Consider the following 26,167-nt stretch of genomic DNA (forward strand, 5'->3'; position numbering starts at 1 on the left):
TGTGTTCCCAGGGGCTCTACCATGTCTAATGGATCCTGGTCATTTTCCTCATGCATCTGCCTCACTGTGTATTTACTTCCTGATCTCCAGGTTCAAAAACCCCAACTGTCTCCTCTGTTTTTTTGCTTTCTATGTGATGTGGCCCAATCAAAGTCCTAGTCATAATTTACTCAAGTAAAACTGAAACTTCTGAAGTTCATACAATAAGGGTATCACTAGCCCAGAAGAACAGATCAGTTTATAAATATAATGCAAATCTATGTTTGGAATTCATAAACCGTATCTAAACTGCTACAAGGGTCTTTGATTAGCTTGTGTGGCTCAGGTTGGGCCTGAATCCCCTTACTGTTGTTGTTTATAAAAAGCCACAGATTCCAAAGAAATCTTGATAGAGAGGAACCCAGAAACTGAGGATGACCTCCCCAGGAGCCTGAAGCCTAAATAAAAGGAACATAGAATCTGAGAGGAAGCTGCTGTAGACAGAAGCTGAAGCAATGAGCCTGGTAGAGAGGGGAGCAGCAAGCAGACACACCATGTGTGTGACTGCCCACAGCTGCAGCTCAGGGAGAAAGGGTCTCTTGATGATGCCTTGATTGGACACTTTCATGGCCTCAGAACTACAGTCTTTTAACCTAATCAGTCCTCATGGCAAAAGCGAACCCATTTCTAGTATATTGCTCCCAGCAGCTCTTAGCAAACTTAAATAATATTAGAGAACCAATTCCAAACTGTCAGATTCAACTCAGAAATCTTAAAGATTCTGCTTCTCAGAACCATTCTCAGGACTAAAGTCTGCTTTAGCCAAAAATATTTTTAGATAAAAAATACATAAGTATTGAGAGAATTTTTTTTTTTTTAAAGATTTATTTATTTATTTCATTTCCCCCCCTCCCCTGGTTGTCTGTTCTTGGTGTCTATTTGCTGCATCTTGTTTCTTTGTCCGCTTCTGTTGTCGTCAGCAGCACGGGAAGTGTGGGCGGCGCCATTCCTGGGCAGGCTGCTCTTTTCACGCTGGGCGGCTCTCCTCACGGGGGCACTCCTTGCACGTGGGGCTCCCCCACGTGGGGGACACCCTTGCGTGGCAGGGCACTCCTTGCGCGCATCAGCACTGCGCTTGGGCCAGCTCCACACGGGTCAAGGAGGACCGGGGTTTGAACCGCGGACCTCCCATATGGTAGACGGACGCCCTAACCACTGGGCCAAAGTCCGTTTCCCGAGAGAATTTTTAAAAGAGGAATTGGTTCATGTAACTGTGGATATTGGCAAGTCAAAGTTCCATATGGCAGGCAGTAAGTCAAAAACCCAATGAAGTTGATAAAGAATTCTCCTGGAGAAGCTGCCTGTCTCTTTCTGACTGCTTCAACCATCAATTCTTCCCTTAATGTCTTCAGCTGATGGAATAAGATTTCCCTCAAAGCTGAAGGCAAGTTCTTGTCTTGATTGTATGCATAATCAGGCCCAGATGCAATCAACTGACTAATGAGTTCAAGCCATAAAGTATCCTCATAGTAACAATCAAACCAGTGCTTGTTTGATCAAACCACTGGACACCATTACTGTTCTGGTTGGCTTGGTGGCTGAAAGCCATATACCAGAACTGGATTGACAATGGGGATGTATTAGCTTACAAGTTTAGTGAAGAGGCCATGAAAATGTTTAAATCAAGGTATCATCAGGTGATACAGTCTCCCCAAAGATTGGTTGCATCATGCTGGACTCCCCTGTACATGCAAAGGCCTTCTTCTGCGTGGCGTTGCTTACAGCTATTGACTTCCTTGCATTTCTCTCCCTTTGTTCTCTGTCCATAGTCATTCTGTTTATAAAGGAGTCCAGTAACACTAATAGATAAATGGGACTTTCTCAAAATTAAAGCCTTCTGCACCTCAAAGGAGTTTGTCAAGAAAGTAAAAAGGGAACCCACACAATGGGAGAAAATATTTGGCAACCATCTATCTGATAAGAGACTTATAACTTGCATATATAAAGAACTCCTATATCTTGAAAATAAAAAGATAAACAACCCATTTTAAAAATGGGAAAAAGATTTAAACAGACACTTCTCCAAAGAAGAAATACAAATGGCTAAAAAGCACATGAAAAAATGCTCCAAATCTCTAGCTATCAGGGAAATGCAAATTAAAACTACAATGAGATACCATCTTACTCCCATAAGATTGGCAGCTATGAAAAAAAACAGAAGAATACAAATGCTGGAGAGGATGTGAAGAAATGGGAACACTCATCCACTGCTCGTGGGAATGCAGAAGGATACAACCATTCTGGAGGACAGTTTGGCGGTTTCTCAAAAAACTAACCATAGATTTGCCATATGACCCAGCAATACCACTGCTTGGTATATACCCAGGAGAACTGAAAACAAGGACGCAAACCGATATATGTACACCAATGTTTATAGCAGCATTGTTCACTGTCACCAAAAGTTGGAATCAACCCACATGCCCATCAACAGATGAGTGGATCAATAAAATGTGGTATATACATACAATGGAATACTACTCGGCTTTAAGAACAAATACACTACAAACACACATGATAACATGGATGAATCTTGAGAACCTTATATTGAATGAAGCAACCTAGGCATTGAAGGACAAATACTACACGACCTCAATGATATGAAATAAGCAAGCTGCCTCAGAGAGCTAGAGACTGGAAGATAGGCTTACAGGAAATCAGGGGTGGAGGAAGGATGTGAGCCAACGTCTGCAGGGGTGGAATCTATGATGAGCTGGAGGTAAGTATGAGCACAAAGAAGAGAGAAAATGGGGGCAAGGGGTTGCCTTTGGGTGGGGCTTTGCGGGTTTGAGGGGGCTGGTGATGGGCGGATGGGTAATAGTGCCCAAAATTTGGGGGGAGGGAGAGGCAACATACGAACATAGGAGAGTGTCAGGTGTTGGTTGAGAGTAAAATGCTGAGAAAACCGTATCAAAATATAATTAAGAGGGTTACCTGTTTAGGATGATCAGAGGGGATGGTCTGACACGGGACGGACTCCTGGGGAATGTCTGAATGCTCATTTTGCCAGGGTGGGTTGTACCATTGGGTAGAGACCCAAGTAGTGAGAGTGGGGGTGGACCCACATCCTGGGGAGGACTAATGCCATCAAAAAAGAGGGAACTGTATCTCTCGAGAGAAAGGATGGCTCCCAGGGCATTAGGGCAGTTGAGCAAGTCAGGCCCTGAACACTGTTGCAAGTATCTCTGGATGTGGCTCCTTGGGAAATGGCGATTGGCTGTCGCTGTGGGCCCCAAGGGGAGGGGAAAATGGATGTGGAATGGATGGAACCAAGGTAAATGTGGGGGTAAGAGAGGAGTTTCGCGAGAGTACACAAGATGGATATAAAACATGTAATATTACACCAAAAACATATAGGGGACGACAGACTAATAATGTAAACCATAATGTAAAACATAGGATAACTAAAAATTTAGAAAACTGTATATCCTCAAGTATGGACCACAATGTAAGCACAGATGTCACCTTGTTTAAAAGCTATTGTCTCAGAGTCTGTACATCAGTTTAAGTAAATATGATATGAATAAGTTATAAGAATATCGCTGTGGAAGAGAAAAGGTTTTATGGTGGATGTATGGGAGTACTGTATATTGTATATATGAATTACTGTGATCTAAGGCTCTTGTGAAGAGAAGCTCAATAATTAGGGAAAAAGAAAAGAAAAAGATAGGATGTAGAATTTTTCTAAATCAATATGTATTCTATATCTAACCTTTAAACCCATCGCTATATTCCATTTTACTAGTAAGGGATCCTGACATTATATTGGGCTTCATTTTTCAGGAAGCTTTGGCTCACAGAGTGGTTCAACAATGGCGGCAGAGGAATACTGGTATAGGATGTTATTGACAGGTGCTATGTGGTTGACAGGGAGTTATACAGGACATATGGCCAGGGTGCATGGTAATGTTTGGATATACTCATAGTGGCAACAATTAAAAACAACAGCTGGGGGGGGTACTGGTTTCCTGGCGGGGGTGCTCTGTCATGGTTCCTTGGGGAGCAGTGGCAGTCCTCCAAGGGCAACGGTAAGAACAAGGAAGGAATGAGGTCCAACAGTGAGCCCCTGATACTAATGACTATGCTTGTGAGCCTATGCACCTGAAATAAGAACAAGGCCTAGAGCAGCACTGTGCCTAGGAGTTTCCTCCTGACAGCCTTCATGTTACTCAAATGTGGCCAGTCTCAAAGCCAAACTCAGCATGTAAATGCAATGCATTCCCCCCAGCATGGGACATGACACCTGGGGATGAGCCTCCCTGGCACCGAGGGATCACTACCAAGTTCCAGCTGATGATGCAACTAGAAAATGACCTTGAATTAAAGGTTCAACACGGACCAGCAGAATATCCCTGTCTATATATAATAACAGGAGTTTAAAATGCTGTTTGACCTAATGTAAGGGGGAAATGGAAAGGAGAAATGAGTTAATATGGCTATGAGTCTCCAAAAACACTCTGGAGGTTGTCAGAAGGATTGCCCTTATGCACACCTGAGCAGAGTCTCAGAGACAGATAAAGTAGATACAACCCCAGGTATGGGTTCTTTTGAGGGCTAAAGATACCCACAGGTTGTATGGTCATGGCAGATGGGGTTCACTGCCTTGTCAGTTGGCCCTTCTTTGGAGCTGGTGTTTCTGCGTGATGGAGCTGGACACAGATGGGATCTCTTTTCACAAGACTTTCTTGGTACTTTACTGGAATTGTAGTTGGTGCTGGGGTTTAAGATATATCTAGGGGATTTGAATCTCTGGACTGACCATATAATAGCCAGGCCCTGAGCCTCAACAGACTTCAACTCCTACACTCTGATTTATTGGACTTACCCCACTCAGCTAACATGGAGTTGAAGAATGGCAACCACCACACCATGGAGCCTAGAGTGTCTACAACTGAAAGCAGGAGGATTGCATCCAGTATCCATGTGGAATCTAAGCCTTCTCTTGACATAGATGTGCAATGGACACAACCAATCCAAGATCCACAGAGAAAATGAGGCATTGGTGTGGGAAAAGTGGCCATGGTGGCTGCTGGGTGTGGGGAACGGGAGGAAGAGATGAGATGGGGAGGCGTTTTCGGGACTTGGAATTGTCCTGGGTGGTGCTTCAGGGACAATTACCAGACATTGTAGATCCTCCCAGGGCCCACTGGATGGAACGTGGGAGAGTATGGGCTATGATGTGGACCATTGACCATGAGGTACAGCGATGCCCAGAGATGTACTTACCAAATGCAATGGATGTGTCATGATGATGGGAGAGAGTGTTGCTGTGGGGGGAGTGGTGGTGGTGGGGGGCGATGGGGTTGAATGGAACCTCATATTTTTTGAATGTAATATTTTTAAAAAATGAATTAAAAAAAAAAAAAGAGTCCAGTAAGAAGATTAATGTCTGGGTCAGGACTTAACTGAATTGACCTAATCAAAAAGTCATATTTAAAATAGGTTTACACACACAGGAATACTTCAGCTTTAAGAACATGATTTTTCATCAAACCATCACATTCCCTATTCAAGTTGATGTGAAATTAACCATCATTAGATTCATGAACTTACACAGGCTCAACTGCTTCCCTATCCTGGAAGCTAAGGAGACTAGTTCACAGCTTAGCTTTGCCCCCAACCCTTCCTTCTCCCAGCTTTTCAGCTGATAGAAAAATCCAGGTTTGTAGCCTTTACCATTCTCTTCTGCAATTTTGTTTGCTTTCTCTGTTGTCTATAACTCAGCTTTAAAAATGGAAACCCAATAAAAGGCATTTCTAATATTAAAATTATATGAGTAGAATAAATTGCAGTATTGTAGTATGATTGGACCCTTAAAGATGGACAGGTGATTTATGTTAAAAAAATATCCATTGAGAAATGATGGAAATTCAGATTCCCTTTTTCTACAGCACCGTGGACAATGGTGACAGGGACAAGAAACTCCAGGGGAGTGGGATTGGGGGCAGTGTCCCGCTGGTCCCCAAATGTGACCTTTCTGGTAACCACTTTGTCCTGAATGACAACTCTGACCAGGAGTTTGCTCTGGGCCTCCAGCCATCATGCTCACCTCTGGGTGGAGGCAGGCAGCCACTGAAGCCCCCAAGTGCCCAGAAGGGCCCTGAGGTAGGCCCTCATCCCAGCTTATGCTAGATGTGGCTGCGGCAGGCCAGCATGCTGCACTGGGACCCCTGTCCATCCACGCACTCAAGTCCCCTATCTCCTCCCCTGGGCATCAGAGCCCCGTGTGATCAGGTAGATGGCCCAAATTGAGGTTCCCCTCCAGCACACACGAGAGTCTCCTTCACCCTGGGCACTTCAGATCTACCTCCAAAATGTGGTGACTTTTCAGAGCCTGTTTCCTTAAAGGCTATGTGTTGAGTGACTCAACCGCATGAGGGTGTGTAAGGAATAAGGCCGGGCAAATGCACGCCTAAAGGGCCTGGACTGAGGAGCCACTTGGCCAGGGAGTCTCCAGCCCTGGAAAAGCCCCTGAGTGTTAGCATAGGCACCTACCTGTGATGGCACAGAGCAGTGATTCCCAGTTCCACCTGCAGGATGGGCCCACTTCCTGAGAGCTGGGGTCTTTGAGTGCTGGAGCCTGGGGCTTCTTTACAAAATGGGGAACAGAGCTGGGCTGAGAGGGGCTCCCTGCCAATAGACACTGAGGAGATCCCACTCTGGGCAGCACAAGGGTTGGCCTCCTTCCAGGGCTAACTCCCACCCTCACTGCACCATCTGGGTTGGCAGAAGATGGTGGAGGAAGGGGTCCTGCCCTGCCCTCCTCTTGGTGTCACTGACTACTGAAGGTTTACAGATCCACGCCCACTGGTGGATCTCACAGGCAGTGCATTCTGAGGCTCCTAGGACACCAATCTCCACTCAGACCGGGTCCAGGGTCAGGCAGATCACACTGGATTTGGGGTGTTTCTGGGTTCCCTGGGGGAGTTGACACAGAGCAGGCCCTGGGGGTTGGGCAGGCAGCCATTGGCTCCTTGCACATGCCCAGAGAGGGGCTCATTGCAAGTACCTTCCTCTGTCTAGGGAAGGACTCTGGGCATGAGCCCGACCACCCTGTGTGCTGTCCTTTACATCCTGGCTTTTGGAGCTCAGTACCCTGAGTGCCCCAAGGGCATTCTCACCTACCTCCTCCAAGGCTGGGGGAGGATGGCCCTGTCCTTACTGAGCACCTTCTTATCCAGATCCATTTTCAACTCCTCACTTTTCAATTAAGGAACAGAGTCCCAGAGAAAGGCGAAGCCCAAGGAGCACATGGTGGGCACAATCCAGAGGACCTGGATACTGCTGGCATTTGAGGTGTGGGCCCAACTCTCTTGCATAGAAACTTTGAAAAGGACAGCCCCTAAATAATGGGGACCCCTGCCTGTTTCTCCCCATATGAAGCTCTTTTCTTCTCAGGATCCCCAAATGGCTTCACGAGCACTGCCCGAACACACACACACTGACCAAATGGGTAGGGACAATGTCCTGGGAGTCAGAGTAGGCCTGGAACCAGGGAGGTGGCAAGGAGCCAGAGGGGTTAGAGTGAGCTCTGCCATGGGGCAGGACATCTTTGTCCTGTCGACGTATCCATAGCCCCATGCCTGGGAGATGCCAGCCTGATGGGCAGTGGAATCTCAGAGGTTCCCAGGGTTCTGCCTGGGCAGGGACAAGCCCAGAGTAAGCAGGAGAGGACAGAAGTGAGGTCTTCCCTCCACTGTTCTGAGCACCTGGAATTAAGATGAACTCCCAATATAGAGGGAGGTTACTGGAAAGAAGTCCTCAATTTCCTCTATAAATTGGGGTGCTTGGAATGGGTGACCCTAAGTGTGCCACAGCCTGGGAGGATTATTTGGCCTTGGTTCTCTATTGATAACCATGGTATTCTGGGGTGCTGGAAAATGTGTTCTAAACCCTAGGTGTCCTACTGAACAGAGGCTTGGAGGATTGGGGAACTGATGACTTGTGCTAGATGCAGCAGAGCACAGGACCATCTATGGGGCCCAGGGACAGGTCAGACCTTGCAGGAGCCTTGAATCTGAAACTGAAAGGAACAGGAAGTCTTTGGAAGGTCTCACACCTGAAGGTGACTAAGACTGCTTTTCACAGAATTTAAAGCCTGTCCTGGCATGGACTGTGACACAAAGCCAAGGTGGTCATGACTTTCTCAAGATTACACTGCCAGAACTCAGCCCTGTTTTGCTTGTGTTCCCTGCTGCTTCCCACTCCATCTTGTAAATTCTTCCTTCTCTTAATATGTACATTGGCTACAGGTGTGACCAGTCCTCAAGTTTTCTAGGAATTTTCTCTGAGCTACCTGATCCTTTTCCAAGGAAGGATCAGGTAGATTTGATCCATTGTGCAGCAGGGTAAACTTGGGAAGTGTTGGAGATTTGGATCCGAAGGGTATCAGGAATGAGAGAAAGAGAAAAAGGAGAGTGAAATGAGAAAGAAAAAGAGTGAGAGAGCTGGGGTCAGGGGGTCTGTGAGTAGAGACTCATCAGACAACTTTATTGTTTACAAGGGGCTCTCTATATACCCCAGTCTACATGACAAGCAGCAACAAGCAGTTAACTATTAGCATTACTAAGAAACTCAAAAAATCTTATCTCAAGGTACAAAGTCTAAGTGTTCTACTTACTACAAAAGGTTTGTGCTCATCTTTTCTTTCAGCCTTTAACAGCTTCAACCGGTTTGCCCAGAACTCTTAATTACAGCATTCCTTACATTGCAAGCATAGCTAAGGAAACGGCATGTCTCCTTGTGAGACCACTGCACCTTGGTTTCCAACACGGAAGCCTTGAGAAACAGAAAGACATGTCCAGGATCACAGATCAGGCAGGAGCAGGACGGTTGTGTACCAAGTTCAATCTCCTTAGACAGTTCTTGATGCCCCCAGACCTCAGCAAGGCAGGAAGAAGGACTGTATTGGTGAAATTCTGTACACTTGGGAAATTCAATAGGTCAGGGGGGTAAAGAGTCAGCAGCCCAGAGGGGACATTGGGAAGTTGTTATCCAGGAAGAGAGCACAGAGAAGGGGAAGCAGGAAGTTACCTCACTTCCCTGGAGACAGAACCCAAGAGAACTTGGAACCCCAGGAACCAAGTGCCCACATTCTAGATACTAACCTAACAGCTCACTCAGGCCTAGATGCTCAAGAAATGTTCTTGTTGCTGCCTGCCTGCAGCCTTGGCCACAGGAAACCCCACAACGAGAGCCTGATCCAACATTGCAGACTTTGGCTCAACCTTCAACCTCAAAGAATCTGGCCATTTGCCAGGAGGAAATCAAAGGTAACCCATGGAACCAGGGCAGGGGATGCAGGCCAGGCTGACACTGTTCTTATGAGCAGCCTCAGCACCTTCCACTCCCAGGATGGGTGTATAGAGGATACCAGGCTGGGCAGAAAGAGGTGATTGGGGGTGGACACCTGCTGGGCTCATTGTGTTCTTGTCCAGTTCATGACTGGCAGGGACAGGAGGAGAAGCCTGGGGTTGGTGCCCCTCTGCCCAGACATTGATCCAGATCTGCAGAGTTGTCATCTCTCTCCTGGGAAGAGGTCTATACCAATAGGGTCTTTGCCTCATCTGGAAATAGAACTTCATGTGTGGTTGCTCCTCTTGGTGATAACCAGTCAGGGTCCTGATGCCTTGTAGCCCTGCTGATGATTCTACCATTGCAGAGCCCCACCCACAAGACCAGCTCAGAGCAGGATGTCGGTGTCATCAACACCTAAGCAGGGTGCTGGTGCATACTGCCACCAGCAGAAGCTGAAAGAGACAAGAAGTGAAATGGGAGCTGAGGGGTTCTCCACACCCAGGTCAAGGTCAAGACAGGGGACTTCAGGACCTAGATCCTACCCTGGCAGAATCTGCAGGTTCCCTGCCAGGAATTCCCTCTGTTGGAACTCAGGACCACACCATTAGGAATCTAGGAATGCACACCACCCCAAACTCAGCCCCATTTGTGACCAGGTGCAATGTTGGTTGGATATCAGAAAAGAGCCCTTTATGATGATTCACCTTCACATTAAACCACAACAGTCTTTGTTTTGGATCCTGCCTTGGTTGTTTACTCTACCTGTTCCTAGGTTCTCCCCATCCCCATGTTTTCTGCCTGCATTCAGCTAGACTGGCTCTCCATCCCTAAGCATCCTCTCATTTCCTAGGTTGTTTTTACCTAAAAAGTGGTGAGAAGATTACAATAAAATACATATTTTTGTGTAACTTGCCATCCAACGGAGCTCAATACTGTGACTCTTCCAGGTCAGGTGGTAGGGCTGCATCATGTTCCAAAAGGAGGCTAGGAACCTCAGAAGTTCAGCCTTCATGCCCTTAGACCTAGATGGGACTCCTTTCTTTTGTCATTTCAACTGGGCTTCAAGGAGTGTCATGTGACTTTGACTAGTCTAATAGTTCCAGATCACCCAGAATGGGCTACTAGAACTGGGTTGGCTTGTTCAAACATTATACACATTTAGAGTTTTAATGGCTGGGGCCAAATTCCTTGAAACAATTCAGGCATCCAAAAGCAGACAGTGATGGTTGGTGGTTCCCTGCAGTCAGCTCATGTTGGGTGTGAATAGTCTCAAAACTTGTCCATCTGGTGACAGCAAGGCAGAATAATATTTACAATTGCCCCATTGGAAGGCGATCTACACTTGAATATTTTCAAGACCATTTGGAATTTCTCTTCCCTGTCATATCAGCTCGTTGCCTTGGGCAATCCAGAGTCTTCCTCCCATCCTGGAATCTCCAGGAATTTAGCCCTTACAGAATCTAGTATTGCCTTAGTCTCACATCCTCAAAACTCTTTCATTTGAAAAAGAGGAATGAAGCTATTTGAGGTCATTGAAGTTAACTACTTGAATCCAGGATTGGTCTCCCTTTGCCCTGTCACTAAGTGGCACCCATGATACACCTCCTGCCACAGTCACTTGAGGTCAGTGATTTCCGGTTTGAAATTCAGGCATAACCATCTTTTTGGACATTTTACAGCTGCTGACTGCATGTCCTTTTTTGTCCCAACATTCCACCTGCCAGTGTGAAAATGACATGGCTGAGATGAAAGGTCCCAGGTTGGTGCAGACAAGTTTCAGATCCAGCAAGAAGAAAATGGAGCAGCACCAATTGGGCAGGGAGTATGGACTGATCCAACATCCTGGGGAACATGAAAGTGGTCTTCCCCACCAAGCAAACACTGATAAAAACGATCCCCAGGTGAGCACGATGCCCCTTCCATGGCCTCGAGTTTGCCAGACATTGCCATTGGACATTGGAGGTCAATTCATTTCTCTGATCCTCAGGTGGCTCCTTGGATGAGTACGGGGCTGCAGGACAAACAGCTACTAGTTATTGACAGGATCGAGTGGGAGGAGATATAGAAGTGTTGACCAAGTTAGTCCATGCGTGATGGGCTGTTAGAGAGCCTGGGATGGACAGAATGATTTTCCACTCACCTAGGGAGCAGGCTCTGACTCAGTCCTCAACTACAACAGGTCATAGTACAAACCTATTTCCCTTTTTTAAAGATTGACACATCTGTCTCGGAGTTCTTCAACCAAGGTCTTGTCAAAATGCATTGAGGGGGCTGGAGAAGTAGAAGCTGCCAAATCTGACTTCTGGGAATGTGATGATTGGGCTCAATCAATAAATAGTGACTATGTATGTACGGAAATTACACAATTTAGTAGTTGAAGGAATGAAGGAGTAAAATTCCCTGCTGCTTGGGGTTCATTCCACAGGGAGTCAAATACACTAGACCTCACAAGCACAGGGAGAACATGAATGTTAGGTGTGAAACCTTAATGTCTCTCTAGGGATAAGAAAGTCTCCAGGTCACTCAAGTACAAGGAAGACTCATGGACCTAAGGAAAATGTGTGTAGAATATACATAAAGTACAAGGGCTTTAAAGTCCACAGTCAAGTCAGAAAGTTTAGGTGGGGATAGTCCCTGGGAAGCTCAAGACAGATCCCTGTGTCCCCAAAATTTCATGATTTACATCTTGGTTTCATTTGTCACAAACTGCCCCATCATCTGAACAGAATCCATGGTCCCGGGGAGATGTGTTGAGCAAAATGCTAGAGTTTGCACGGATGTTCTGTCGTGGGTTCTCAGCTATAGGAAAAGCTAGGCTGTGCTCCTGCCACTAAGAGGAAAATAAGACTTGGATGAATTATACTCATAGGCACTCAAAAAATATGGCAGCTCTTGGTGACTGGGCCACAGGCTGAGATACACTTAGACCATGGGAATGTGGGGTAGAGGGCCCCACTGACTAGGTACTAAGTGCCCCTCTTTTTGAAACACAGTGCAAAGAGGGAAGTAGTCACTCCCTCCCCTGCCCACTGGAACTCAGATTCCTCGGTACAGAGAGCAGGGAAGACAGATGTGTGAAGGGTCTCTGACATAGGTAATATTGGACACGAGCCTACTAGGTTGGACAATAGCCAGCAGTCTGCAGCTAGGGGATAAACAGCCTTAGCCATGTATAACAGTATTTTGGGAGTAGGTGCAGGGTCTGGGAATGGGCAGGGTTATGCAGAGGAGCCCTCTGAAACACACACTTGGATACTTTTGAGAGGGAAAATGGGATTAAAGGAAATCCTGTCTGATCTGTTGTCTACACTCCATTCACAGTGCCATCGGCTATCTATTCCAAACAAGGGTGGACCATGCCAGTGGGGAATTTCTCAGGCCCAGGTCATTCTTACCTACAAGGACTGGCTGGACTCCATAGATATATGTGTGGCTTGATATTTCAAGGGATGTCCCATTATGCCCGTTATCTATTTCAGTTTCTGCAATCAATAGTCAACTCCAGAAGGTGAGGATATCTGCAAGTGGGTGCCTGTAGGCCTCAGCAGACTGTATGGGTGGAGAACCCAGCAAGATCTGCCTGGGCTGGGGTTCTCAAGGAATAAGAGGAAACTCAGAAGGGAAATAAGGTGGACCACTGCCTATAGAAGTTTCCTGGTTTAGTTGTGGTGGCTTTGGGTTTTTTCCATCTGAAATGATTGTGGCTATTTTCTGCCTTCTAAAAGAAAGCTGGAAAGGATGTCAGGGTGGGGGAACCCTTCTCTTCAAGTTGCAGTGTCAGCTCTATGGCTAGCTCCATGGCGGTGGTGTCTCTCCTTCTCCAGACACACCAAAAGGCAAAGGAGCACCTATAGACTGCTTTTTCACCATCTTTGCAGTAACTGCCTATTTCATGGCTATTTCTAGGGTCCACCCTACATATGGCCACAGCTCTAAGAGCATTTGACAGCAATCCTTCTAGGGTTGAGGAGACCTGTGAGCAGGCTGTCCTCACTGCCACCTGGCCAGAGGAGCCAGGAGAGAAGCTCGTGTCCTCCCACCTGGGCAAGGAGTTCCCTTTCTCCTGTGTGCTTCCAATGCATCATCAATTCTCAAGGCCTACTCAATTGTTCCTGGACCAGCTCCTCACCACGTGAGAACCATGCCCCCTTCTACATCCATGACTCATTCCACATTTGTTGTTCGTTTGGTCTGTCGATTCCCTTGTCACATCACTCCTCGTTCCTCAGGTGGTGCGAGTGAGTGGACACACACTGCAGGTTCATATTCAGAACCTAAGCACATTAGCTATGATACTTTGACCCAGGTCTGATGGGCTGATAGAGGCTCAGGGGCTTATCAGATTGTTTTCCTCCCCCTGGTGGGGATCATGTTTCACAGCCTTGAACACCCTCTTGGAAGGGACAGGCCTCTTTCCCATTTACAAAGAATGCTGCAGAATCCATCCTGGAGGTCCCATCTGAATTCCTATGTTAGCAGAGTTCTCTGGGTTTTCAGAGGGTCACCCCAGACCCACTGTGACATGGGCAAGGTGATCATGGAGCTCAACTGACAAATATATTCTGGCTACCTATATGTGTAGGGACATTGAAAAATTTAGCTTCGTTGGAGGAATGAAGCAGAAAAATTCCCTGCCTCTTGAGCTTGCATTCCACTAGGGAGTCAGACACCTACACTTGATCTCTTGAGCATGAGATATAAACAGCAAGTTGGTGTGATGCAGTCATGGCTCTCTGTAAGTATGGGCAAGTCCTCCTGGTCTCTCAAGGAGATGCGAAAACGGTATACCAATTAAAAATGTGAGTGGCCCACAGGTCAGAACAAAGGACTCCAAACTCCACAGTTGCATTGGAAATGTGCAGTGGATGTGGAGGTTGAGGAGTGGAGGTCCTATTCATGTGTCACAGAGATCTGATATTTCCCTTCTTGGTTTGATTTTTCCCCACCTGAACCATCCTACAAATGGGATCCATGGTCCCAGGGAACTAGATGTGTTGAGCAAACTGCTAATCACTCTGCCTGGATGTTCTGTTGAGGGAGCTGAGCTGTAGGCAAGGTGGGACAAGGCAGTGCCCATACTAAGAAAGAAATGGTAGGAAAAGGATGAGACACTCAGAGGCCTGCTTGAATAAGGCAGGTCTTCCTACATCGGCCTCAGGCTGAGGTACAGTTAGGACATGGAAAATGGGCAGGAGTTCCCCATTCACCAGGCATTTAAAAGCGCCTAGTTTTTGATGCAGAACATTGAGTAGAGCAGTCACTGCACTACTTCTTCTGTATTGGGGGCAGGGAAGACTGACAGATATGAGTCAAGGGTCTCTGATGTAGGCAAGATTCATTCAAATATTGGACATAAGCCTTCTATGATTGATAAGAGTCCTGAGTCCCCAGCTGTGGGACAGTCCACTACTGCCCAGTTTGACAGTTTGTGGAGTGGGTGCAGGACATGCAGGCCATACACAGCAGCCCTCCAGAAACACACACATGGTTACCTTCAGAAGGGAATGTGGGTGGCCAGGGAAGGCCTCTCTGATCGGTGGTCTCCACTCCTCTCATAGTGCCTTCGACAATTTACTGCAAAACTTCATGGATCATCCCCACGGGAGCTTTCCCCAGCACCAGGATGCTTTGATTCTCCAGGGCCCAATGACCTTCCTGCACATGAAAATGACATTTAAATGGCTGTCCTGTCCCGCTCGTGTCAAACCTGAGGCTCAGGATTCCAGGGAGTCCAAGCCAGAAAGTCAGGATATATGGGAGTGGATGCCTGTGAGCCTGAGCAGACAGCGTGGGTGGTTACCCCAGGCAGGATTTCCAGGGCTGGGGTTGCCCAGGAGTAAGAGAAACTTCAGATGAGGCATCAGTTGAACCACTACCTACGAAAGTTTCCTGGTTTTGAGGTGGTAGGTTTAGGTTTTTGTCATCTGAAAAGATTGAGGCTATTTTCTGCCTTCTAAAAGACATCTGGAAAGGATGTCAGGGTAGGGAACCCTTTTCCTCTTCAAATTGCAGTGTCAACTCTATGGCCAGCTCCATGGGTGGTGGTGTCTCCTTCTCCAAACACACCAAAGGGCAAAGCAGCACCTACAGAGGTGGAGCTCCCTAGGGATTTTGTACCATCTTTGTGGTAACTGCCTATTTCACGGCTATTTCTAGGGTCCACCCTACATCTGGCCACAGCTCTAAGAGCATTTGACAGGAATCCTTCTGGGGTTGAGAAGATCTCTGAGCAGGTTGTCCTCACTGCGACCTGGCCAGAGGAGCCAGAAGAGAAGCTTGTGTCCTTCCACCTGGGCAAGGAGCGCCCTTTCTCCTGTGTGCTTCCAATGCATCATCAAACCTTGAGGCTAACAGGATAATTTTCTGAAGTCCACCTACAAGAGTAATGAGAAAATTCTTAGAGAAGAATAAAAAAAAACAACACCATGCAATACATTTATGGGAAGGAGTAAGGCACTGCTGATTGGGAAACATATAGCTATAAATTCCTACATTAGGAAACAATAATATCAAAGCAATAACCTAACTTCTTATCTTGAAGAAAGAGAATAAGCCAAACTTAACATTAGTAGGAGAAAGAAAATAATAAAGATTAGAGTGGAGATAAGTGAGATAAAGAAAAGAAAAACAATTGAGAGGATCAATGAAACCAAAATTTGGTTCTTTGAAAAGATTAATAAAATTGACAAACCTTTACCCAGACAAAGAGAAATGAGTGAGAAAAAGATGCAAATAACTATTAAAGGAATGAAAATGGGAACATTACCACTGACCTAACAGAAATCAAAGGGGTTATAAGAGAATACTATGGGAAGCGGACTTGGCCCAGTGGTTAGGGCATCCATCTACCACATGGGAGGTCTGCGGTTCAAACCCCAGGCTACCTTGACCTGTGTGGAGCTGGCCCATGTGCAGTGTTGATGCACGCAAGGAGTGCCCTGCCATGCAGGGGAGCCTTATGCGCAAGGAGTACACCCCATAAGGGGAGCCACCCAGAGTGAAAGTGCAGCCTGCCCAGGAATGGCGCCACACACACAGAGTTGATGCAGCAAGATGATGCAACAAAAAGAAACACATTCCTGTGCCACTGACAACAGAAGTGGACCAAAAAAAGAACACGAAGCAAATGGACACAGAGAGCAGACAACTGGGGTGGTGGTGGTGGGGTTAAAAAAAAGAGAATACTATGAACATTCATATGCCAACTAACTAGATAACCTAGAGGACACGACAAATTCCTAGAAACATAAAAATAACCTGCATTAACTCAAGAAGAAATAAAAGCTCTTAACAGACCTATAAAAGCAAAAAGATTGAATAATCAAGAACCTCCCAACAAGGCCCAAGACCAGATGGCTTTAGAGAGAATTGTACCAAACATTCAAACAAGAATCAACATAAATCCTTCACAAATTCTTCCAAAAAAAATGAAAAGGTCGGGATTCTTCCTAACTCATTCTATGGAGCTAGTATTATTGTGATACCCAAAACCAGAGAGCAACATCAAAAGAAAACAACAGAAACACTTCCCATATGAATACAGAAGCAAAAAATCTCAACAAACCACTGGAAAAGTAAATCAAACTACTTATAAGGATTATAACTCATGACCAAAGGTGACATCCTAGGAATGCAGCAGTGGTTTCACATAAGAAAAAATCCATCCGATCACTTGAATGCCACAGAGAAGGCTTCTGATGAAATCTACCATGATATCATAATAAAACCACTCAGAAAAATAGGAATAAAAGGTTACATCTACAACGTAATAAATATCAAAACTCACAGCTAACATCATAGTCAATGTGAGAAAGCATGAAAGCTTGCAATGGGAGACTGAAACCTGAGGTCAGGAACAAGACAAGGATGCACTCTTTTACCGCTTCTATTCAAAATTATCCTGGAAGTTCTAACCAGCGTAATCAGGCAAAAAAAGAGAAAGACATTGAAATCAGAAATAAAAAAGTAAAACTAACACTATTCTCTGATGGTATGTTCCTTCATATCAAAATTCCCCAAGTAGTCACAAGAACACTACCACAGAAAATTTAAAAAATTAGTAAAGTTGCAGGGTACAAGATAAACCCTTAAAAAATCAGCTTTATTTTTCCATACCAGGAAAGAACTATCTGAAATGAGCATTAAAAACCTATTCTATTTGTTGCAACATCTACTTTCCAGTTCATGGGCCTCACCCTGGTAAACTAACAGGGAGGAGAGGATGGACAACTACCATACAAAGGAACTGAGAGAGTCTACAACTGCAAGCATCAGAGTGTCATCCATCAGCCATATGGAATTGAAGCCACCTCACAATTAGAAGTGGAATAGCTATCACCATCCCAGAACCTGGGCAATAAAATATGGACCAGAGAAGACTTCCTGGTATTCTGCTACAAACTTATTGGTACTCTAGCAATGAAAGAAATTATATCATTAATGTGGAGACAGTGGCTACTGGAAGTGCTAAAGGCAGGGAGAGGGAAAAAGAGGTATAATATGGGGAAACTTTTGGGACATGGAATTGTCCTCAACGGCACTGCAATGACAAATACAGGTCATTATATATCCTGCCATAACCTACAGAATTCAGTGTAAATTACAATCTAAACTATAATCCATACTTACTGGCAATGCTCCAAAAGGACTCATCAATTGCAATGAATGTACCACATTAATAAAAGAAGTTGTTAATGTGGGGAAGGGTGTGAGGTGTGGGGAGTGGGGCATTTGGGAATTCCTTATATTTTTTTCTGTAGCATTTTGTGAAACCTAAGTATCTTTGAAAAAAATAAAAAACATATTTTAAAAAAATTCCATTCGCTATAGCATCTGAAAAAATAAAATACCTGAGAATAAATTTAAAGAATGAACTCTATATACAATGAAAACTGAAAAACACTACAAAAAGAAATTAAAGAAGACCTAAATAAATGGCAAGATATTGTGTGTCCATGTTTCACATTGAATATTGTTACAATATCATTACTACCTAAAATGATCTACAGATTAAATGCAACACCTATCAAAATCTCTGCAGCGTTTTTTTGTAGGAATGGAAAAAGTCCATCCTCAAATTCGTATGGAATACCAAGGGGCCCAAACTAGCCAAAAACAGTCTCTCAGAAGTCTCTAACTATGTAAGAATAAGCAACCAGAATATCACCCCAAATTATATACCATAACATATAAAGAACTAGAAAAATCTCATCTATTCTCCAGGGGATAAACCAATCAGCAGATACAGTGTCAAAAGAACCACAAAAGGAATTATGATTTTTCTCAGTTATTATCTCTGCTCAAAGAGAAAGGTAAATACTCTTGGAATGAAAGAAAAGATAGTTCACAACAAAGAAACAAACAAAAAGTACATAAAAGGATACTTTATACCTAGGTATAAAATATCCAGTTCAAGGACAAACAGCAGAATGGCGGCTGAGTAAGGAGATCCTAGAGTCAGCTCCTGCTAAGGGCAGTTAGTAATCACACAGCTATCTAAAGCACCTGTTTGGGGGCTCCAGGAGACCAGAAGAACATCCTGCAACACCTTGGAAGGAATGGAAGGAGACTGTGCCTCTTCAGAGAAGACTATTAAGTAGAGTACTTCATGTCATGGAGGCTGGTGCTCATCCTCCACTGGAGGCACAAGCTGCCTCAGAAGCTGTTCTGTGGCTGGAATTGAAAGCTCCACTTCACAAAAATGGGGGAGGAAGAGACGGTTGGGCATTAACTTCAGCTATTGATGAGTAAATTAGACAGGCTAATGTATAATCCTAAGAACAGCTGAAGTCTGAACATGTCCAGGTCAGAAAGAAGCCAGGAGCTGCCATCTTAACTTCATACCTGGCAGGGGGTGGAGTGGGGTAAATTGAAATCACAGAGTCGGTAGGGACCTGCTTCTTTCCAGCCAGTCCAGAGGGCAGCTCTAGCATAAGCCCCAGCCCCAGCTCCAGCAGGGAGAAAGCTGGGGGGACCTGCACCAGCCTCTCCAGGAAATTATAGGCCATGCCACTGAAGTTGGTAATCATCTTACTTTGGCAGCACAAGCTGCCCCTGGAGCTATTCTGTAGCTGGGATCGGAAGCGCCATTTCCCAAAAACAGGGATAAAGAGACGGTTGACCACCAATATCAGCTACTGATTAGTAAATTCGGCTGGCTAAAGTATGACCCTAAGAACACCTAAAGTTTGAACTTCTCCAAGTCAGAAAGAGGCCAGCATCCAACATTTTGAGTCTGCCCCCAGCTTGGGGGGAAGCCAGCCTGACCGAAAATCACAGTGAAGGCAGGAACTAGTTTCTTTCACCCAGATTGGGCTGCAGCCCTAGGCTAGGTTTCAGTCCCACCTCTGTCAGGGTGGCAACTGGTGGGACTGGCCCAGCCTGTCCAAGTAACCGCAGGTACCTTTGGCTGGCACAGACTGAATAATCAGAAATCTACTGGGGCAAATGCAGTCACCCTGAGCCCATAATGCATAGATTGCTACATACACCTGCAGCTCCATGCCCATCCCAAGCGGGGGGGGGGGGGGGGGGGGGGGGGGAAGGAACATGAAGCTTCATAATATTTTCTAGGAAACTATAGCATAGGCCTGCATGAACTGGATTATTCTATGCACGTGTGACTCTGTCCTACCCCTGGCAAAGGAGAAAGTTGGGAGAAGCTTCATTGGTCCTTGGGGCAATGAGGGAAGCTTGAGTACCACAGCTTACATAACCAACTACATCCTTGGCTCCTACCACACAAGCAGCAAGGGAGAAAGGGCAGGAAGCCCTAATTTAAAGAGAAAAACTGCACCCAGAATAAATAGTAAGCAAGATACCAAGACACCAACAAAAAATTACAATCCATACCAAGAAACAGGAAGCTATGGCCCAGTTAAAGGAACAATATAAGCCTCCATATGACATAAAGGAATTGAGACAACTAATCACAGATGATCTCCTAAATGAATTTAAAGGGATTAAGGATCTTAAAAGGACACTGGATGACCACAAGAATTTAAAGCATACACAGAAAAATAGTAGACCTTATGGAAATGAGTGGTGCAATAAATTAAAAATACTTTGGAATCATATAACAGCACATTTGAGGAGGAAGAAGAAAGGACTGGTGAGCTTGAAGAAATGGCCTCTAAAAGTGAAGAACAGATGAAGAAAGGAAAAAATCAAGCAATCTCAGGAAAATAAATGACAGCAAGAGACATGCAAACAGCTGTGTCATGGGTGTCCCAGAAGGAGAAGGGAAAAGAGACAGAAGGAGTATTTGAAGAAATAATGGGAAAAAATTTCCTAACCCTATTGAAGGGCATGGATATCTATGTCCAGGAACCACAATGTACTCCCATCTGAAAAAATCTGAATGGACCACCTCCAAGACACATACTAATCAGAATAAATGCCAAATTAAAGGAAGAATTCTGAGAACAGCAAAAGAAAAGTAATGTATACCTTATAAGGGATAACCCAAAAAGATTAAGTGCTGATTTCTCACCGGAAACCATGGAAACAAGAAGACAGTGATATGATGTATTTAAGATACTAAAAGAGGATAACCTTCAGCTAAAAATCTTATATCTGGGAAGACTGTCTTTCAAAATTTAGGGCTAGTTGAGAATATTCACAGATAAACAGAAACTGAGAGAATTTCTAACCAAGAGACTGGATTTTCAGGAAATACTAAAGATTGTGCTAGAGCCTGAAAAGTAACGGAAGGAGAGAGAAGCCTGGAAGAGAGTCTAGAAATGAAGATTTTATCAATATAGTAACTAAAAGTGTAAAAGAGTGGTGAAAATAAAATATGATAGATAACACACAAATATTCAGGAATAAACTTAACCAATGATGGAAAGCACTTGCATTCAGAAAACTACAACTCAGTGTTTAAAGGGAACAAAAAAGGCCTCAGTAAGTGGAAGAACACTCCATGGTCACAGATTGGAAGATGAATTAAAATTAAGATGTCAATGCTACTCAAATTGATATATAGACTTGATGTAATCTTGATAAAAATTCCACCAGTATTTTTTAAAGAAATTGAAAATATGATGATCAAATTTATTTAGAAGGTTAAGGGGTCCTAAAGAGCCAGAAGCATTTTAAAAAGGAAAAGTGAAGTTGTAGGACTCTCATTTCCAGACTTTAAATCATATTACCTAGCTACGGTAATAAAAACAACATAGAACTGCCTGAAAGACACATAGGCCAATGGAACCAAACTGATTCTTCAGAAATATACCCTCACATGTATGGTCAAGTGATTTTTGACTAACCTGTCAAACCCACTCAGTTCTGGCAGAACAGCCCACTCAAGAGGTGGTGTGGAGAGAACTGAATATCAATAGCCAAAAGAAAGAAAGAGGACCCCTATTTCATACCTGATCCAAAAATTTACTAAATATGGTTCAAAAAACATAAATATAAAAGCAAAAACTATAAAGCTTCTAGAAGAAAATGAAGGAAAATATCTTCAAGACCTGGTGGTAGGTGGTGGATTCTTAATGGAGACAAAAGGAGGACTGTGATGCCTACTGATATTTAATCTATGTAGAAGTTGTAATTAGCTTTCCTGTAAAAGTGTGGAAATGTACAGAGTGGACGGTAACACATAGTGAGTTACAGCCAGTTCATAAATGGGGATGAAAATGGTAGTCTAGGGTTGTAAATGCCAATTGACAGAAAGCTAGAAAATAACAGAAACTGAATAGCACTGAAAACCAAAGGTGGATGAGAATTGTGTTTGATGGTATAGATGCAAGAGTGTCCTTCCTTGGCTAGAGCAAAGGTACATCCCTATTTGATCATATACAATATGGGACTGAGGACAAACACAGGAAAAGCACAACTGGAGTGGCAGATGGACTATGGTTAGCAGTAATAATATAATATTCTTTCATTTATGTGAAAAATGTACTGTGTAGGTAATGGGGCTGTATGGAAAATATGTGCCAGATGTACACTATAGATGTGGTAACAATTGGATGATATTTTCTGCAACCAATATTCCACCATAGTGTGGTGTGTTGATAGAGGAGTTTTGTTTGGGAATTCTGCACAAGTGCACAATGGTTTTGTAAATTTACAACTTCTGTCATAAAAATATATTTAAAAATAATAATAGGGTGGGTTTGGGGGAAAATCTACCAAATGTAAGAAAAGGACTATAATAAATAGTAAGATTTTGAAAATATTCTTTCATAAACTATAACAAATATCTCACAACAATGCAAGGTATTGATGGAGGGTCGATATATGGGACCCTGGTATAATGTTACACGTTTGCTTTGTATGTTAACAATTTTTTACTACACAATTATTGTTTACGTATGTTCATATATAAATGACATAAAGATAAAATAGGGTGGGTTAGGGGAAAAATACTTTCATTAGTAGAAATATTTTGAGGAGGCTCTTGAATCATTACTTGAAAATGTTTAACAAGAATTCAAGATATTGGTGGTAGGGTGAAGTGTAGGAGTCCTGTATGATGTTATATATGTTTCTTCTGTAAGTTCATAACTATTAATATACATTTGTTGTTTATGTATGTTTATGTATGAGTGATACACTTCAATAAATTTTTTTAAAAATTAAAAAAAAAAACAAAAACAATTCCATTAATTACAACACCTACTCTCCAGATCACTGGCCATATAGGATTGAAGCCTCCTCTCAATTATAAGTCGAGTGGTCATCATTGCCATCCCAGAATCTTCAGGATTGGGGAATAAAATATGGAATAGAGGGACTTACTGGTATTCTACTATAGACATATTGGTATTCAAGCAATGGAAGAAATTATATCAGTCGTGGAAATAGTGGTCACTAGAGGAGCAGAAGGTAGGGAGAGAGAAAAGGAGGTGTAATATGGGGTCTTTTGGGGGGCATGGAATTGTCCTGAATGACACTGCAATAACAGATACAGGACATTATATATCCTGCCATAACCTACAGAATTGAGTGGGAAAGAGTCTAAACTAAATGCTAACTATAAACCATGCATAGTGGCAATGCTTCAAATGTGTTCATCAATTGCAGTGAATGTACCACACTAATGAAAGAAGCTGTTAAATGTGAGGAAGGGTGGAAGGTATGGGGAGTAGGGCATTTGGATACCCCTTATAATTTTGTGTAAAATTTTGTATAGTCTATGTATCTCCTAAAAGAACAAAAAATATATTAAAAACAATTCCATTCACTATATCATCTAAAAGGAAAAAACACCTGAGAATAAATTTAACCAAAGAGATGAATAACCTGTACACTGAAAACTACAAAACACTACTGAAAGAAACTAAAGACCTAATTAAATGGCAAGATGTGACACCCATCTTTCAGATTTAATATTGTTACAATATCAGTATTACCTAAAGTGATCCACAGATTAAATCCAATACTTCTCAAAATCTCTACAGCATTTTTTTGTAGAAATTGAAAAAGTTGATCCTCAAATTCATATGGAATGACAAGAGGCCCCAACTAGTAAATCAATCTCTTGGAAGTCTACAACTATATAACAAGCACATGCCACCAGGACATCATCCAATATAATAAAACATGATATATAAAGAACTAGAAAAACCTGATCTCCAGGGTGTTGGAAACTGAGGCACAGTGGCTTCTCCAGGAGAGACGTGCTGTCTCCATGGCTACACTTGCAATTTAAGGAATGTGGTAATTGAGAGTTCCCAGCAAACAGGATGAAGCTGTGAGAGGCTGAAAGAAAAAATGAGCACATAACATTTGTGTAGTAAATAGAACACTTAAACTTTGTACCTTGAGATAAGATTTTTTAATTCCTTAGACTATGAGTAATGCTGATGATTAACTGCATGTTGCTGCTTCTACCCATGTGGACTGGGGTATATATAGAGCTCCTTGTGAACAACAAAGTTGTCGGAGGAGTCATTAGCCCCTTGTGAACAATAAAGTTGTCTGAGGAGTCATTACTCACAGACCCCCTAATTCCAGCTCTCTCATTCTTTCTCTTTGTTTCCTTCTCCCTTTTCTCTTTCTTTCATTCCCGATACCCTTCGGGTCCAAATCTCCAACATCTGGCACCCAATGTGGGGCCCAAAGAAGTTAGTGAGTCTTCCAAATCAGTATCAGAAACCGCAGAAAAGACCTCGTCGAGGGTCGTGTGACATCCAAAGCAGAGTGACTCAAGTCTTCTTTAAAGTAAGTAACATTTTCCGCGAAGTCACCGGGGTAATGGGTAATCAAATGGGACGTGTGGAAGCATTATTCATTTGCATTAGGGAAAGTTAATGGGGTGCCTGTAAAAAGCTATAAATTACTAGAATTGTTAGCTTTAATACAAAAGCATTGTTGCTGGCTTCAGCCTCAGGGACGTAACATTTTAAATTTGAAACAGTGGAGATGTGTAATGAAAGCTTTATGAAGGGCATATCAAAAAAAAAAAAAAAAAAAAAGGAATTCATTCCATTATCAGTATGGGCCTTATGCCACCAAATAGCAGCAGCTTTAGCCCATAAGTAAATCTGAAAGAAAGTAAATAAGAACAAGAACAGGAGCTTGAGGTGCTCAATATAGTCTTACAGAGTAATAATCCAAAAATGTGTGTTAATGGTCTGTCTAAACTGCTAAATAAGAACTTAACTACATTTATGCTGCTCAAGTTATCTTAACTGATTGCTGATAACTAATAAAAATGTTCCAAGCACAAGCTTGAATGTTACAGGCAACATGGATTCCAGAATAAATTTTAAAAAGTACAATCTAAGATGTGATATAACAGAGAACTTAAAAGCAGCAATGCCAAGAAAGTAAGAATTATGAGTCTATTGTAAACTGTATGTTTCTGTTAATGTGTTGTAATTGTTTTGTGCTTGTCTGTCTGTTCAATGTCAGTGTATATTTTGATACCTCCGGATGCTAATATAAATTAAATTAATAAGTTAAAAAATTTCAAAAGAGCTCTATTCAAATGGCCAAAAATTAAATAAGTGCTCATATTAATACATGTTTAAATGTTAATAAGATCTCTACAACTATAAAAATTGTAAGTCTTGATTAACAAAATTACTGTAAGTCTTTTCATAAAAGGTTATTCTTGCCTAGATTGAAAGGAATATTTTTCTTCACAGGATAAAATGAAGGATGTAAAACTTAAATGAATATTAAAAAAGGTTAAGGGAAACGGACTTTGGCCCAGTGGTTAGGGCGTCCGTCTACCATATGGGAGGTCCGCGGTTCAAACCCCGGGCCTCCTTGACCCGTGTGGAGCTGGCCCATGCACAGTGCTGATGCGTGCAAGGAGTGCTGTGCCACGCAAGGGTGTCCCCCGCGTGGGGGAGCCCCATGCCCAAGGAGTGCGCCCGTGAGGAAAGCCGCCCAGTGCAAAAGAAAGTGCAGCCTGCCCAGGAATGGCGCCGCCCACACTTCCCGTGCTGCTGACGACAACAGAAGCAGACAAAGAAACAAGACGCAGCAAAAAGACACAGAGAACAGACAACCAGGGGAGGGGGGGAAATTAAATAAATAAATAAATCTTTAAAAAAAAAAAAGGTTAAGTTTGTGGGAATGCTGACAGAAATTTAATGTTTTTTCTAAAAGGTGTGTTTTTGTCCTACAATAGAATGGCTAATTTTCGTAAACTCCTGGAACTTAAATGCATGTTGCAAGTTATAGAAGGTATTGTGGTAACTTTAAGTAAGGGATTGTGTTCTGTGAAGGTAAAATTTGTCTTAAAATAATATAGTTATAGTCTATATGGTTATAAATAATTATAAGAAGTTTAATGAAGCATTATTTAAATTAAGGTATTTAAGTGGCTAATTCCAAAAAGTCATTATTAAAAAAAACCTGAAATGACAAT

The 26,167-nt window shown here is 43.3% G+C and overlaps 1 long non-coding RNA gene across 8 annotated transcripts in view; it reads right to left on the bottom strand.

Annotated features, from left to right (window-relative positions):
• Nucleotides 1-8,489: 8,489 nt before the first annotated feature.
• The window catches only part of LOC105747526 (uncharacterized), a 195,093-nt gene continuing 177,415 nt past the window's right edge, over nucleotides 8,490-26,167 (bottom strand). For 7 of the 8 annotated variants that reach the window (XR_009184146.1, XR_009184145.1, XR_011647806.1 and 4 more), the window contains 3 exons: nucleotides 23,912-24,045; nucleotides 14,826-15,707; nucleotides 8,490-11,344 (listed from right to left, as the gene is read on the bottom strand). This is a non-coding gene — a long non-coding RNA (uncharacterized lncRNA). Of the gene's footprint in view, nucleotides 15,708-23,911; nucleotides 24,046-26,167 lie in introns of all 8 variants that reach the window. The other variant, XR_011647807.1, reaches the window with a different exon arrangement.

Source organism: Dasypus novemcinctus, chromosome 30, assembly GCF_030445035.2.
Source record: "Dasypus novemcinctus isolate mDasNov1 chromosome 30, mDasNov1.1.hap2, whole genome shotgun sequence".
Taxonomy (NCBI): Eukaryota; Metazoa; Chordata; class Mammalia; order Cingulata; family Dasypodidae; genus Dasypus; species Dasypus novemcinctus.